This window comes from Podarcis raffonei, chromosome 3 (assembly GCF_027172205.1).
Source record: "Podarcis raffonei isolate rPodRaf1 chromosome 3, rPodRaf1.pri, whole genome shotgun sequence".
NCBI classification, from domain to species: domain Eukaryota; kingdom Metazoa; phylum Chordata; class Lepidosauria; order Squamata; family Lacertidae; genus Podarcis; species Podarcis raffonei.
The window spans coordinates 3,094,128-3,108,524 of NC_070604.1; the positions used below are offsets into that span (position 1 = coordinate 3,094,128).

Genomic DNA, 14,397 nt, shown 5'->3' on the forward strand with positions numbered 1-14,397 from the left:
CCAGAGAGGGCATACTGCTGGAGGGGGAAACGGGCCCCGTGCACATGCAACAGACCTCTTGGTTCTGGCTCAAAGGTGAACATTGTTTTCAAAAGTTATTACGGATGTTACTTTTCCAAGAAAAAATCTGCCAAACTCAAGTGTCAAAACGGTCAGAGATTAGTCTAATGGGAGAAGCGTTAATACTCAATATACTAATAAGCCTCCCAGAAGCCTTTGTGTTATTCTAGGACAGCCATTTTAAAATCATGTCTATATTCTAATCAATTTAAGTTTTTATCTGATTTTTTATGTGTAGAAAATTCAAAACCAGGGTTCAGAGTCACTTGTGAAAACAAAGGCATGCTAAGTCTTCAACCTGGTTTGAGACAGTTCTAACTGACAAGTATAAATTATTTCCTCACTTCTAGAAAACTCACCCAATCATTCTTACATGCAAATGTATGCCTACAATGAACTTTTAGTGTACTAGTGTTGATATTTTTACCATCCTAATTTTAGTTTTGAGAATGCTTCCAACATAGTGGCAATGGTTGTAGTAAATAATGATAAATAAATAACTGTGTTTAACAGAGCAATCCTAGTGAAATGAGATTTACTCTTAGGTCAGATTGTATAGGATTATTGTCTATGGTATGTCACACATATGATTTTTAAGTGCTTGTGAAATAGCCTAGCATTAATATTCACACTGCAGACTGCAATGAAGACCAAGAGAACAGTGGCTTATCTAAAGCTAATGACTTGAACCCAGCACTCTCTACCACAGGTTCTTAATCATGACATTCATCAAGATTGTTTTGGTTGGAATTTTGCAATCTAAACATGTGGAACTCAAAACTCCCAAAGTAATTTGCCAACAGATTTCTCTTTTGTAACAGAATGATGAGGTAACAGAAGTGGGAGGCAAGCACTTGAGTAGGAATCCTTTAACAAGCACATATAGAAAGTGGTAATGTCACACTGCTTCTCTGAACAGGCATGAAGGTGGCAAAAGTCTATGTGGAAACTGATTTTTAAGTTGTACCTGTATATTGGCAAAAATGACTTTTATTATGAGGTGTTTTTTTAAAAAAAACCACACCACACATGTTTATTTTAAATTAACTACAATTCAAAATAAATTCATTTTACTGTGAAATATTTAAGGGCTTCACAACTTCATAATAGCTGAAGCTGGTAAAACCTGTGTGGTGGCCTTATTCCATTACGGAGGAGAAGTGGGGTCCAGTTGGACCAGTGAAGAGTCACTGTATGAAGGATTTCCTGCAGGAGTTTCCTTCTCCCATTGCACAAGGTGGGGGTGAATGTACGAAATTCACACATGATTGCTGACAGTCCCAGTTAAATTATGTGAATGGTAAAAACTAAGATGTACTTCCCCAGTTTGGGGATATATGCAAATCAATACTGACAAGGGCGTAAAGGTGCCTGCTAATATTCACTGGTGCATCTCCAATTTTGGGGAAGTGGGGTGCTCACAGAATTAATTAACTAATTCATCTGGGTTGTCCTAACACTGAATGCCAACATTCAGCAAAATTTGGAAATGCTTTGTAACATCCGTACTAGATTAGCAAGAGAAATGTCTTGGACTTCTCAACAGTCCTTAACCTATTGTAACATATGTAGTTCTCAAGATTAAAATGGAAGGAGACAAAATAGCTAATCAAGTTCTAAGACTCCTTCTATAATTAAAATTCATGTGCCGCAAAAGTATGTTGGCTAGTTATAAATAATTGTTCTGGGTTACTTATTCTTCCTTTGATATTGACTCACTCTGTGATCTCTTAGACGAATCTCTCTCTGTATCTCAGCTTCCCATCTGAAGTGTAACATTTTGACACTTGTGCAAGTGCTAATTGATGTTTACTATGTGTCCTGCAATCATCTAATGAAATGTGTTATATAAAAGTAGCTATATGCATTTGACACAGTTCTCCCTCAATAAAAGCTAAAACCAATGTATGGCAAAAATTATTTGCTCTGAGACCAAATATTTTCCACATTTACCTTTGCTCCACAATGTATATTTGGACACAGTAGGCTGGAATGCAGTTGATTCCATTGCTACACTACAACCAGCTTTGGGAAGGAGGCATGAGGGCTCCAGCATCCCGTCACAGACCTCCTTCCCAAATCCTGGGAAGCTTCTGCCCAGCTTAGAGAGGGAAGCGCGTTGCTGACGTGAGCAATATTGGGGTGTCAGGTCCCCACCTTGCCCTCGCAAGCTGCTGCCCCTGACCCTAACTCTTCCCCTACTAAAAATTTTGCCATACGCCACCGGCACCCTGTACTCGCAGTGGCCAACCAGAGGCAAAGCACCTCGGATACTGGTGATATAACATAGCCATTGTGCTATGATAGCCTTCTTTTGCATGAATTTGTCTAACCCCCTTCCAAGTTGGTGACCATCACTACACTTTGTGATAATCAACTCCATTTGAAGTGTGAAGAAGTATCTCCTTTTGTCTGTCCTCAATTTTTCAGCGTTTAGCTTCAATGGATGACTCTAAGCTTCAGTATTATGATAGAGAAAAACTATTCACTTCTTCTACATTTTGCATAAACTTAAGCTTTCCCCCCTCAAACAGAAAAGCCCCAAATATTGTAACCTTCTTTATAGATAAATTGCTGCAGCCCCATTATTATTTTTGTAGCTTTTTTCTGCACACCTTTCCTATCTCTACAATGTATTTGCAATGCATGATGGTTCAGTTCTGAAAATGTGAGGTGATAATCTCTGCTTGTATGCAGAGTATATCATGCCAGTGGGGAATCATAATCAGCATCTGCTATGTCTGAGATTACGGAGAATATCTTCCAGATTTGGGGAGGGATGGGGAGTCAAGTCAATGTGATATTTAGAGAGGCTCATATACAGAAACTTTTTATTTTAGAAATTTACTGACAAGCTCACAAAAAAGGAAATAAGAAACTCCCTTACACTCCCCACCACAAAGAATCTCTCTTGCCAAGACACACAGACTAATTACTAGGGTAAGAGAGCTGGGGGTGGGGGGAAATCACATCTGGCAACCAAATTGACCCTTTGGTTTCAGATAGTACATGAATAGATGAGTCTAAAAAGCCCGGGACACAAATTTTCACGCCCCTCTAGCGGCTATGGCAGCTCATTTACTAGAACTAATGTATTTAGCGTTAACTCTGAAAGTGTTACACTCGATTCTGACCAAGCTGATGCATATTTTGTATATTTTCTGATGTATATTTTGCTCTAGAAATGCTCTTAAAAAACCTGTGGAATTGCAGGTGGTTCAGATGAACATGCCCTGCCACTCCCCTCAGCTGCAGCTTTTGAGTGATGCAGGGAAATAGTTAATGCAGTTTGCTGCAACACGTACGCCTGGCACCTACCATTTCAGAGTACTGCAGTTCTCTGAAAGGTGGAGCCCTATCTGATCTTTTCATTGAGCAACCACAGCTCATTACTGAGGACAGCTAATGGTTGCTGCAGATGTGTAACCCAACCCATGAACTTGACACCTAGGCTTCTGTCACCTATTAAGGTCTGATGGACGATTTTTGCTCAGTCACTTTGTTCAGGGGAGTGGATTTGTCAACTTGTAATTGTTTTTAGACCTGATGACCTGGAACTGAAATTTGAAAAGCAGTCCAACAGAGACCTGTTGGGATAATTTCTACTTTAGAAGCCTTCTGGAGATAGCAGAGGGGGAATATGTCACAATTTATTGTAGATGAGTTAGTTACTCTGAATTTAGGTACCCGCTCTCTACTATGGACATTCAGAGGGCTCATAGGATCTTGGGTTCAGGAGGCTGCATATGAATTGCTCCCAGGAATACAGTGTTTAGGTCTGAATGCTACTGGCAAAAATAGCTGATTTTTAAAAGTTAAAAATCAGAAGCTAAAATATGTCAAAACCACCCTGGAGGTGTTCTAATACATCTGTCCCAAGACTCTGAGCAGGAGGTGTGCTTTCTGCCCTTATACAGCAGCAGTGAAGGCAGCTGGATTTCCTTACCGGTGGGGGAGTCCCAATTAAATTAATAGTGTTTCCCGAAGTGGGTGATACTGCCCCCTGGGGGGTGCTGGAACAATCGGGGGGGAGGGAGCAGCCTCAGGTGCAATTGGGGAGCATTGAATAAAAATAAAGAGGGTGGAAGCATAAAGAAAAAAGCAATAGTTTTGGACTGAGCTTAGTTGTGCAGTGGAGAGAGCTGATTGGCCAGAGAAAAAGTGAGAGACAGAAATGTCTCTAAGTTCAACTGGAAGGATAATGAGTGTGGGTCATCCCATATCAAGTGATCCAACTTTTTTACCTCATGTCACCCAATTTTCTTAATATTTTATACACTTGTTGAATGATCAAAACTATGTTTAAATATAAAATTTTAGCTTTTTATCTCATCCCATTTTTTAGTTATGAGGGTTTGAAATATATATATAAAAAATGACAATTTGGCCTTGTCAGACTACACAAAAAACCTTAAAAGCTCAGCCCAGCATTGAGATACGTCAAAACTAAAAATACCAATCTCTTCAGAACTTCATGGGTTTTAATATATGTCACAAGATGAACTTACTTTAAATTTAAAATAAAAGTTGCAAAATTTAAATTTTTAAAAAGTGATAAAAAAATAATATGATTTTAAAAATTCAAAAAATGTATTGATTATTTAACATTTCTAAGATCCACCTGCAAAATTTCATCTTGGTATCTCAATGGGATCACATTGGAAAAAAATATTTTGTACATGTCTGCCTTATTGGGTTCTATTTAGGATAAATGGGTCTTCTTGGAGTAAAATATAAGAGAAGAAACAAGACTTCAAACTATAAGGTTGGATTACTGGATTACTTACATGCCGTAAGGTGATCTCACAAGTAAACTGATCCCCAGCTGTTAAGGGCTTTATATACTAATAGTAACAGTTGAAATTGGCCCAGTAGCAAATGGGCAACACTGAATATCTCTGAGCAGAGATGCTATAAACTGTTAGCATTTCCCTTCCGTAAGCAATCATTGCACAGCATTCTGTACTTATTGCAGTGCAAGGGAAGCTCCACAGAGAGCACTTTCCAGTAATCCAACCTTATAGTCAAACTCATGGACAGTTAAGTCCAGTCAAAATCAACAATGGCATGCGATGCTCATCTCTGCTTTCAGGCCGAGGGAGCCGGCGTTTGTCCACAGACAGCTTTTCTGGGTCATGTGACCAGCATGACTAAACCGCTTCTCACGTACGGGGCACTGTGAGAAGTGTCAGAGCGCACGAAAACGCCGTTTTCCTTCCCGCTGCAGTGGTGCCTATTTAGCTACTCGCGCTGGTATGCTTTTGAACTCTTAAGTTGGTAGGAGCTGGGACAAAGCAACGGGAACTCACTCCGTTCTGCAGATTCAAACTGTGTGATGCCACCCTCTTCCAAAACTCCCAATGAGTGCTTCCAGTGGCTTCATATAGCTACTAATTATCATTGGAGATAAGATAGTGTCATGTGGTACCCAGTGACAAAACCTCCAGTGGGCTGAAATGCGCTCTCCCAGTGCTACTTTCTGGACTCTGTTTCAGAGGTAGGAACAGAACCGCTGTAACACCACTGTGTTACACCACTCCAGTTTCCAGGGCCAATCCTGGAATGGTATCAAAAGCCATAAAGTGTTTAGGAAGCAGGAGCAAGGTTGCCTTCCCTCTGTTCTGCTCTCTGCAAAGCAGGAGTCTGCAAGGAAGACTTAGCCCCATGGCCAGGCCTGAACCCAGTTTGGAACAGATCTTAATACAATAATACAATACAACAATCAATGCAATATTTACAATAATATTTATTTATACAGATAGCCATTATGTGGCTGTATAAATTGGCCATCTGCCAAGAATCCTGGAAAGAATACTCCTCATGATTATAGAGCACTCTTTCCTGTCTCTGCAAAAATTGGCAGTTAGTTGAGTTTCAGATAAAAACTGCCTTCCTCTGAAGTCTCTTGTGAACTGTTTACCACGTGAGACACAAACTTCTAGCAACTGAAATAAAGTCCAGAGGTGCTGGGAATAAACCAGGGAGAAAGAATGTAAGCAAAATCATGGTGCAGGTGAAGAGAGACTGAGGTAATTACCACTGTAAAATGAATGAAGCAATCAAAGTGACCGAAGTCTACACTGATGGGTCAAAACCTGTCAATTGTGTCAGCATATTGAGTGATAGCTTGTTGTTGCAATATAGAATTAACGCTTTGAAAGAATTATTGTTAAAACTTCATTTCATGAACAATACAACAAAATACGTATCAAACAAAACTGACACTGCTGGAGGTTTTTAACTGGTGCCAAGATAACATCCCTTCTATCTAGTTCTTATTCTCAACAAATGAGGAGTACAGAAAAGAAGAAATGTTCCTAAAACACCACTTGGAAAGAGTGAAAGTAATCAAGGGAACACAAGTATTTCATTGCTTTGTTCCATCTACACTCAGTCCAACAGAAATTGTGACCGAGGTGCACTCCTTTAGCAACGGGCATGTAAGTCCGCTTGATCGCTCTGATCTGCAGAACTGTCATTGTTACAGGTGCCACAGAATGTATCTTTCAGTGTGGCAGCACCCACACTTTGGACCTCCCTGCCTATTGACACCAGAAAGGTGCCTTCATTTTACTCTTTCTAGTGCCCGCTAGAAACGTTTTTGTTTAGGCAAGCCTATCAAGACATGCTGACACAGGTTTTAATCAGTTGGAGGCAGTAATGCTTCTAAATTACCAGTTGCTGAAAACCACAGCAGGAGAGAAGGCTTTTGGGCTCAAATTCTCTTGCAGGATTCCCACCAGATGCTGGACTAAATGGGCCATTTGCAGACCCTCAAGTGTCCCTAGTTTCCAGGGACACCCCTGATTTAGAGAAGCCAGTCTGGTTTCTAATTTGATCCTGGAATGTCCCATTTCCCTATTTTCTTTGGAGCAATGTTGGAGGGTATGGGGTTATCTGAAGCCATCTGAAGGCAATCGTGTATAAGAAAGGTTCTTTTAATGTTTAATGTTTTACTGTGCTTTTAGATATGTTGGAAGCTGCCCAGTGTGACTGGGGAATCCAGTAATATGTGTGGGATATAAATAGTAAAATTATAATTCTGGAATGGGACGTCCCTATTCTCATCAGAGAAATGTTGGTGGGTATGCATTTGCCTGATCCAGCAGGCTGTTCCTCAATTCTGGTTCTTAGCATGTTTTTTTGCTAAGCATGTTTGAATAGTTGTTTCAAACAGTTTTTAATGATAATTTTGTTATTTTATTCTTTTTGTTAACTGTTTTGAGGTTTTGTTACAATCAGGTGGTATATGCATTTGTGAAATTAAATAAATAAATAGTTGGATTTATTTATTTTTTCCATTACTGGTTTGATGCAGCGGCAATCTTTTATGAATGGAAGGCCTCTTCTATGAGTAGATCTATTTCTAAAATGCAGAGGTATGTTTCCATTTGCACAAGAAGCTGCATAACTATGATTCTGTGCCATCTACTAGTTCCTGCACAGCAAGTCCTTCATGGCACTGCCAGAATTTCTTCTTGCTAGCGCATCTGTGGATCCAGTCTTAGGTGCTCAGGACCTCTCATCTGAATTCACTATATAATTAAAATTATGATTTTTATGAATGGATTCTGCAAGTCATAGAAATAAGATTACAATAAATGTGTGTGTACAATGTCCAGTAGTAGTCTTGAGTTTTTGACAGGGAAATGCTTTTAAAACAAATATCCTAGGACTAGGAACAGGAGAAGGTTTCTTCTTCTAGTGACATCTTGTAATTCTAAAAGCCAGAAAAGTTAGCTATACCACACAAGGGAAACAGATCAAGGGAAACATTTCCTTTTATGTACCAAGGCCAAGAAAGACTCATATATGCACAGATAAATGCAAAGAATCATTTTTAAGTGAAATGCATACTATCATTTTAAAGAGTCTCTCAGGCTTTATTGTTTTATGGTATTTTAATCTGCCTTTTACGTTAGCTGTTTTTTGTGTGTTTGCTTTCGACCATGTGATGCCCTGACACCGATCATGTGATCTAGGTTGTGATAGGCATAAATCCCTGGGCAACAACAAAAGAAGAAAGAAGAAAGAGTAAAGAAGAAAAAGCTGAGAAAAAGCTTGCTATTTGGAAAAAGGCCAATTGTACCCTGACGAAGGCCTTTTTGATCACTGAAATGACAAATGTCTGCAATATTAATAGAAACGGTTATTTTTGGCCATGGCCTTGGAATTCTTCTACCAACTATATAAAACACTGCAGTTTTGCACAATTAAAGGTATTTTAAAATTAATTTTAAAATTTGAAAGTTGCTTTTTAAAATCACCATATGATTACTATGCACACAACCTCTCCCTTCATCAAGGTGTAATAAATCCACACAGCCGTGACATAAATTAAACCTACACGTTATTATTTCTAAATAAAAACAAATGATATCTTTCTTTGTCAATAATTTTGCATCTACTTTGTAAAACTGGACAAAGCTCAACCAGAGTATGTGCTTTGTTTACAAATTTTCACTTTGCAGTCAGTGTAAAAAGCCTGCTAAGATCATTCTGTAAAAATGGTTATGAATGAGAATGTATCCATGCTGCTTGCTGAAGAATCACCACTTACACATATTATTTTAGCAAAGAGCTAACCATGTTTGCAAATGATTCAGTATTTAGATGTAAACCAATTATTGTGAAATCAGTAAAAGATGATCAGATATATAAAATACACATCAAATTTAAAATTTGGGATTTCCCTCCTTTTTTCCAATATAAAATATACATTATGCTATTGTTTTCATTCTTTTCAGAAAGGGAAAAAAAACCCTTTTAAAACTAGTAAGTTGGACCATTACAAATTAATCCTGACTTTAATAACTGGTTAAAGACCCCTTCAGCTCTATAAGTAGAAAAAAAATATTAAAAGCCTGTGATCACAGCGAGCTCTCTCATTTCTCCTCTAACCATTTGTTATTTAATCCAATACTAGTAATCCAATTTGTCCATCAGACTTTTAAAGGGCAGAATGCAACTTCCCCAGCTTAGACACTTTTCAAAGTACAATATATTTTTCAAATGAATGCTGGATGTTTCATTTTTCCTCCAACTGTTCCTTGCTCTAATGTATGAGGGGGGAAAAGAACAAGATGAACATTGTTCGCACTGATTAAGTAAGAGCTCATTAAAGAGCTGTCAGTGCCGCACTTTGAATATGCATGAAGCATATAATCAGATCTAGTACCGTCACTAGAGGAGAATACGGTAAGTACAAAGGATTGATTTAATTACTTAGAGTGGGCTGTAGTGGTAAAGCAGTCTTGTTAGTACAAAAAGAAAAGGAGGTTGTATTCTGGCACAGTTAGGGGGAAAAGGCAGTTTTAGCTTCTGCCACAATACCTAATCTCAGGAATAAGCACTTTACAATGTAGCTTAAAATGAAGATTGCCAGTGTTCTGAAAAAGGCCCGAATTCATCTTATCTTGCTTAACCTCACCTGGTTAACTATCTCACAGAAGGCAGTTCCTCTCTTTAATCATAATTACAGTTATGCCACATCTTCATATGGTCACATTAACCATTTTGGAAATGGTCCTAAAAGCAAATCCTTTATGTGAAAAACAACTACATTTGAAACGTCTGAAAATATTTTTCCCCAGAAACATTTTGATGTATTTTAAAAAAAGAAAAAGAAAACAGGTGCACATCTTCTAAATATCATTGCCAGGTATCCAGAAACTAAATATGGAAGTTTCTTATTGTTGCAATTGTTAATGTAATCACTTTTTATTTGAGCAATGCTGATGATTACTTTATTCCTGGTGTATTGAATTCTACTTGATATTGAATCACATTTGTTCATGCTCTATGATTTTCATAATAAACGTGGCTTGTAATACTTTACAGTTGGTCCTGAAGAGTAAGGTTTGTTCTTCCTGTCTGCTAACTTATTTCCTTGCTTTGTTCTATGGCTTAAATGTTAGCGTCCCATTCTAGTCTTTCACCATTTGACACCCACCATATTACCTCCTTCATGATTAGGATATACAGTTAGGAATAATTGTAGGTTTGACACAATTATTCCTTAAGTTATCTGCAAATGTAGAATACTAAATTATTTTGAAAGCTTTTTTCCCTACTGAATTCAATTCCAATAAACATTGACAAAAACTAAGTCCCAGTGAACATATGCTGCAAGATCTGATGATGACAACAGACAAGAGCGTATACATCTCTTCTTCTGATGTCCATGTCAACAAAGCTTTATAAAACATGTCTATTAAATGACACTTACTACTACTTATAAATCAATAATCTGCTAACTAGTTAATCTGAATCAGAGAAAACAATCATCAGTCAAATGTGTGTATGTATGTAAACATCCCCACACTATGAACTTTAAAGAAATAGCATTTTCTGTAAAAATTCATAAAAGAAAACTAAACGGAAAACAAACCATGACACAGTTATAAAAATATAATAAATCAACAACTAAACAATGAATTTTTAAGACTTTTAGGCTCCTATAGATACTTCAAGCATGGATTGAGCTGGGCTGACTGTGGTGCCGATGAAAACAGGACAGACTATGCAAGCAGGGAAGGAAGTGCTGTAGCAATTACAAATACTCCTACGAGTAGTTGCTTCGAGAAAAGCAGCAACATGTAGAGACAAGACTGGTTCTCTGTATAAATGGATGAACTCAGTAACTCGTCTACACATTAAAAGGTAAAGGTACCCCTGCCCGTACGGGCCAGTCTTGACAGACTCTAGGGTTGTGCGCCCATCTCACTTAAGAGGCCGGGGGCCAGCGCTGTCCGGAGACACTTCCGGGTCACGTGGCCAGCGTGACGAAGCTGCTCTGGCGAGCCAGCACCAGAGCAGCACACGGAAACACCGTTTACCTTCCTGCTAGTAAGCGGTCCCTATTTATCTACTTGCACCCGGGAGTGCTTTCGAACTTTATGTGGTCATAAATCTGTCAAGACAAGCCGGGGAATGAGAATAACATTTAAAAATATCTTTTAAATCTAAATGTATTTAACAGTTTTGCCTAAATGAATTACAACCTTCAGAAGGTAACTAATAAAAGGTTTCTAAGAGCGTCCAAAAAAACCTCCAGCACACACAGTATGGCAAGAAATAACAGGTTTATGGCAGTCACTTTGATTGCAGCCTTAAGCAGTGATTGTTTTAACATTTTTATTTGCATTGCATGTTCTAAATGTAATGGTAAGAAAAGAGCCTGTTTAAGTCATAGGCTTGGGTCTTAAGGTGCTTGTGTGCAAACTGAAGTCGCTTTCTCTCATGCAAGGGTCTTCTCCCATTTCAGCTGGTCTGTTCTTCCCGCAGCAGCCCTGGGCCACTTGCCATCCTTGCCTGGATGGCCCCACCCATAAAAATTATTTTTAGGCAGGAGGGAGGCAAAGTGGGAATGGAGAGGGAAGGAGGATGCAGGAAAGCCCCATTCTCTTTTCTATGGGCTGAATGGATGTTAGATCCCAGACTGTATATTATTCTGCCCATTTTATAATACTACAGCAGAGAAGCATAGTTTTCCAAAGTGAAAATATTAACGTTTGCAATGTTACTATAGGTGGGGAGGATGTTAGTATTCACATGTGAACACTGACTATGGCAGATGAATGTCATGAATGTAAATATAGTGAATGCTGACGACAACAACAACAATAATAATAGACTGTTAGCATGTATCCCAAAATTTTTGGAAATTTACAAAATTTATCAGGGATTGTCAGTGTTTACATGTGAATTAAACATTCACCAACTTTTGAACACTCATTGTAGCAGATACGCTACTATTTAGGAATTTATTTATCTTAAAATCTTTAGCTAATCAAGTGGACTTGTAATGATGTGTCATTCAGCATAATTGTGCCAGAAGTTATTTGGAAATAATTGAGAAGAGATCTCATACCTCAACTTCTAAAAGTAAACCCCCCTTATATACCATTGGCAATGGTAGGGAATCTCTGGCCCATAGGCAAAAATCTGGCCTCCCAGACCTCCCCATTTGGTCCGTGCGGCAATTTCAGGCAAGTCACACCCACCTGTCCAGGCACATGACCATCTGTTTGTTCCTCATTCCTTTGTAGCCACAGCTTGAATTTGGCACCTTTTCCTATTGTGCTGCTTTTGGAGGATATCAGATACATTTGAGAGCTCTTGGTGTATCTAATGCCTGCCAAACACAGGGCAACAGGGAAAGGAGCCAAATTCAAACAGTGGCTACAAAGGGAGCAAACTTCGTTATAGCCTTTCTTCTGTAGTTGCAGTTTTACTCTTCCTGTACCTGATATTATATGACATCAGGTGATGGCCAGGTGGACGTGGCTTGCCACTGTTGCCATGCTCACTTCTGCCTTTGCACCCACCCATCTCTGGGATGTGGCCCATGCAAGGTTGGTCACATTCCAGTCTGACCCTTGAGCCGAATGCGGTTCCTGATCCCTGGTTCACCAGCAAATTAACTGTTACACTAGAATAGCTCCAGCAGAGCCATACAAGGCTGTTGACACCTTTTTAAAGGAATGATTCGCATAGGAAGGCAAGAAATATGAAATACTACAAAAGCAAATACAAAAGCATCTAATGAATTGTCTGGAGAAGGAATTGGGAATTACTTGATTACTTAAAAAGTTAATGCTGTCCTATACATATTTAAGCACTCTGATCAGACACAGAAGAAGAAGAGTTTGGATTTGATATCCCGCTTTATCACTACCCGAAGGAGTCTCAAAGCGCCTAACATTCTCCTTTCCCTTCCTCCCCCACAACAAACACTCTGTGAGGTGAGTAGGGCTGAGAGACTTCAGAGAAGTGTGACTGGCCCAAGGTCACCCAGCAGCTGCAGGTGGAGGAGCGGAGACGCGAACCCGGTTCCCCAGATTACGAGACTACCCCTCTTAACCACTACACCACACTGGAGCAACATACCATTTTTTTTCTAAGAAAACTTCCTAGAAACCACAGGGATTTAGATCCAGAATGATCAATAAAGAGTTTGGGTATAAGTCTATGCACAATACTCTTAGGGGGTTGAAATGTTCCTCCACTGTTTTTTGATTATTACCATTTTTGATGACAGATTTGTCTACATTTTGGGGTGGGGGCACATAGACTGGTCTGTTTGCTCTAGACAGAATGCAGATGAGTGTTGCTGACAGATGGTGGTGCCACGAGTCCTGTGGAAATGTCGGGGGAGGGGAGTTGGTGTGATGCTGAAGGAGGGAGGAGCTTGAAGAGAGGGTCCTAGTGGGCTGGGGGAGGAAAAATTGGGACCCCAATAAGAGTCTGACCTAGATGAGTGGGCCTAGTGGGCTGTCAGAAAAGTGCTACACCTCTGTGCCATTTAATATCCCAAGCCCTGTGGTACCTGCTGTGCAGCTGCCTCTAGTGCCCCCCCCGCTAGTAAAGGGCCTTCCCCTTCTGGGGAGGTCTGATGCTGAGCCAGCTCTGACCCCACCCCTGTCTCCAAGGGCTTGTGTCAGCATGAACAAAGCTCACATAGCCAGTCTCTACAGAGGAAAAGGAGAGTACGGGTGTGTGTGTCAAGTGTTGGCTCAATGTCTTCGCTACACCTAGCCATGCCTTGCTAGGTTCTGCCATGTATTACCTATTTATAACCTGTAAACCCATGTTGGGATGCTGCTGTGCTTTTTTCAATAAAGCTTTCAAAAATTCAAATCACTGTAACACTTCAAGTTCTGAGTCAGATGAGGAGAGCCAGGCCAGACAGCATATATCACACTGAAAGATGAGTATAGCCCTATAGATGCATTTACTGATAGTGATTCCAGAGAGTTTCCCATATCTGCTTTGGCAACAATGCTACAGGACCTCAGTTTAAGAACAGCCCTGTTTACAAACTATTTGGTATAAGAACTCCGCAAAACCGGAAGTAGTGTTCCAGTTAGTGAACTTTACCTCGGTCTATGAATGGAAGCCGAACAGTGGAAGGGCACTGGCGGCAGGAGGCCTCATTAGGGAAAGCGCTCCTCGGTTTAAGAACGGCTTTGGTTTAAAAACAGACTTCCAGAATGGATTAAGTTCATAAACCAATGTACCACTGTAGTGACATCCACAATGTTAGGAGTCCATTCATCTAAAATCTATGCACATATTACTCATGTAGAAGGATGCCTGCATGTATACTGGAGCAGAGATGCACTTTTAGTCCCACCCCTGGAGCTACATTTTTTTAACAACTATGTGCTTCACAGAGCCTCTACACACAGGAAGCTTGTGTTTCTATACAACCACACACCATGTGGAGTTGCTTAAAAAACAGGTATGTTGCAGGTGGGGCTAAAAGTGCAGCCCTGCAAGGATCTGTACATGGGTATACCCTACATACAAGTAACATGTGTATAGGGCCTTAGT

General features: G+C 39.7%; 1 protein-coding gene across 8 annotated transcripts in view; it reads right to left on the bottom strand.

Moving 5' to 3' along the window:
- The window catches only part of EHBP1 (EH domain binding protein 1), a 292,232-nt gene that overhangs the window by 12,352 nt on the left and 265,483 nt on the right, over positions 1 to 14,397 (bottom strand). The gene's annotated exons all lie outside the window — the stretch shown is intronic.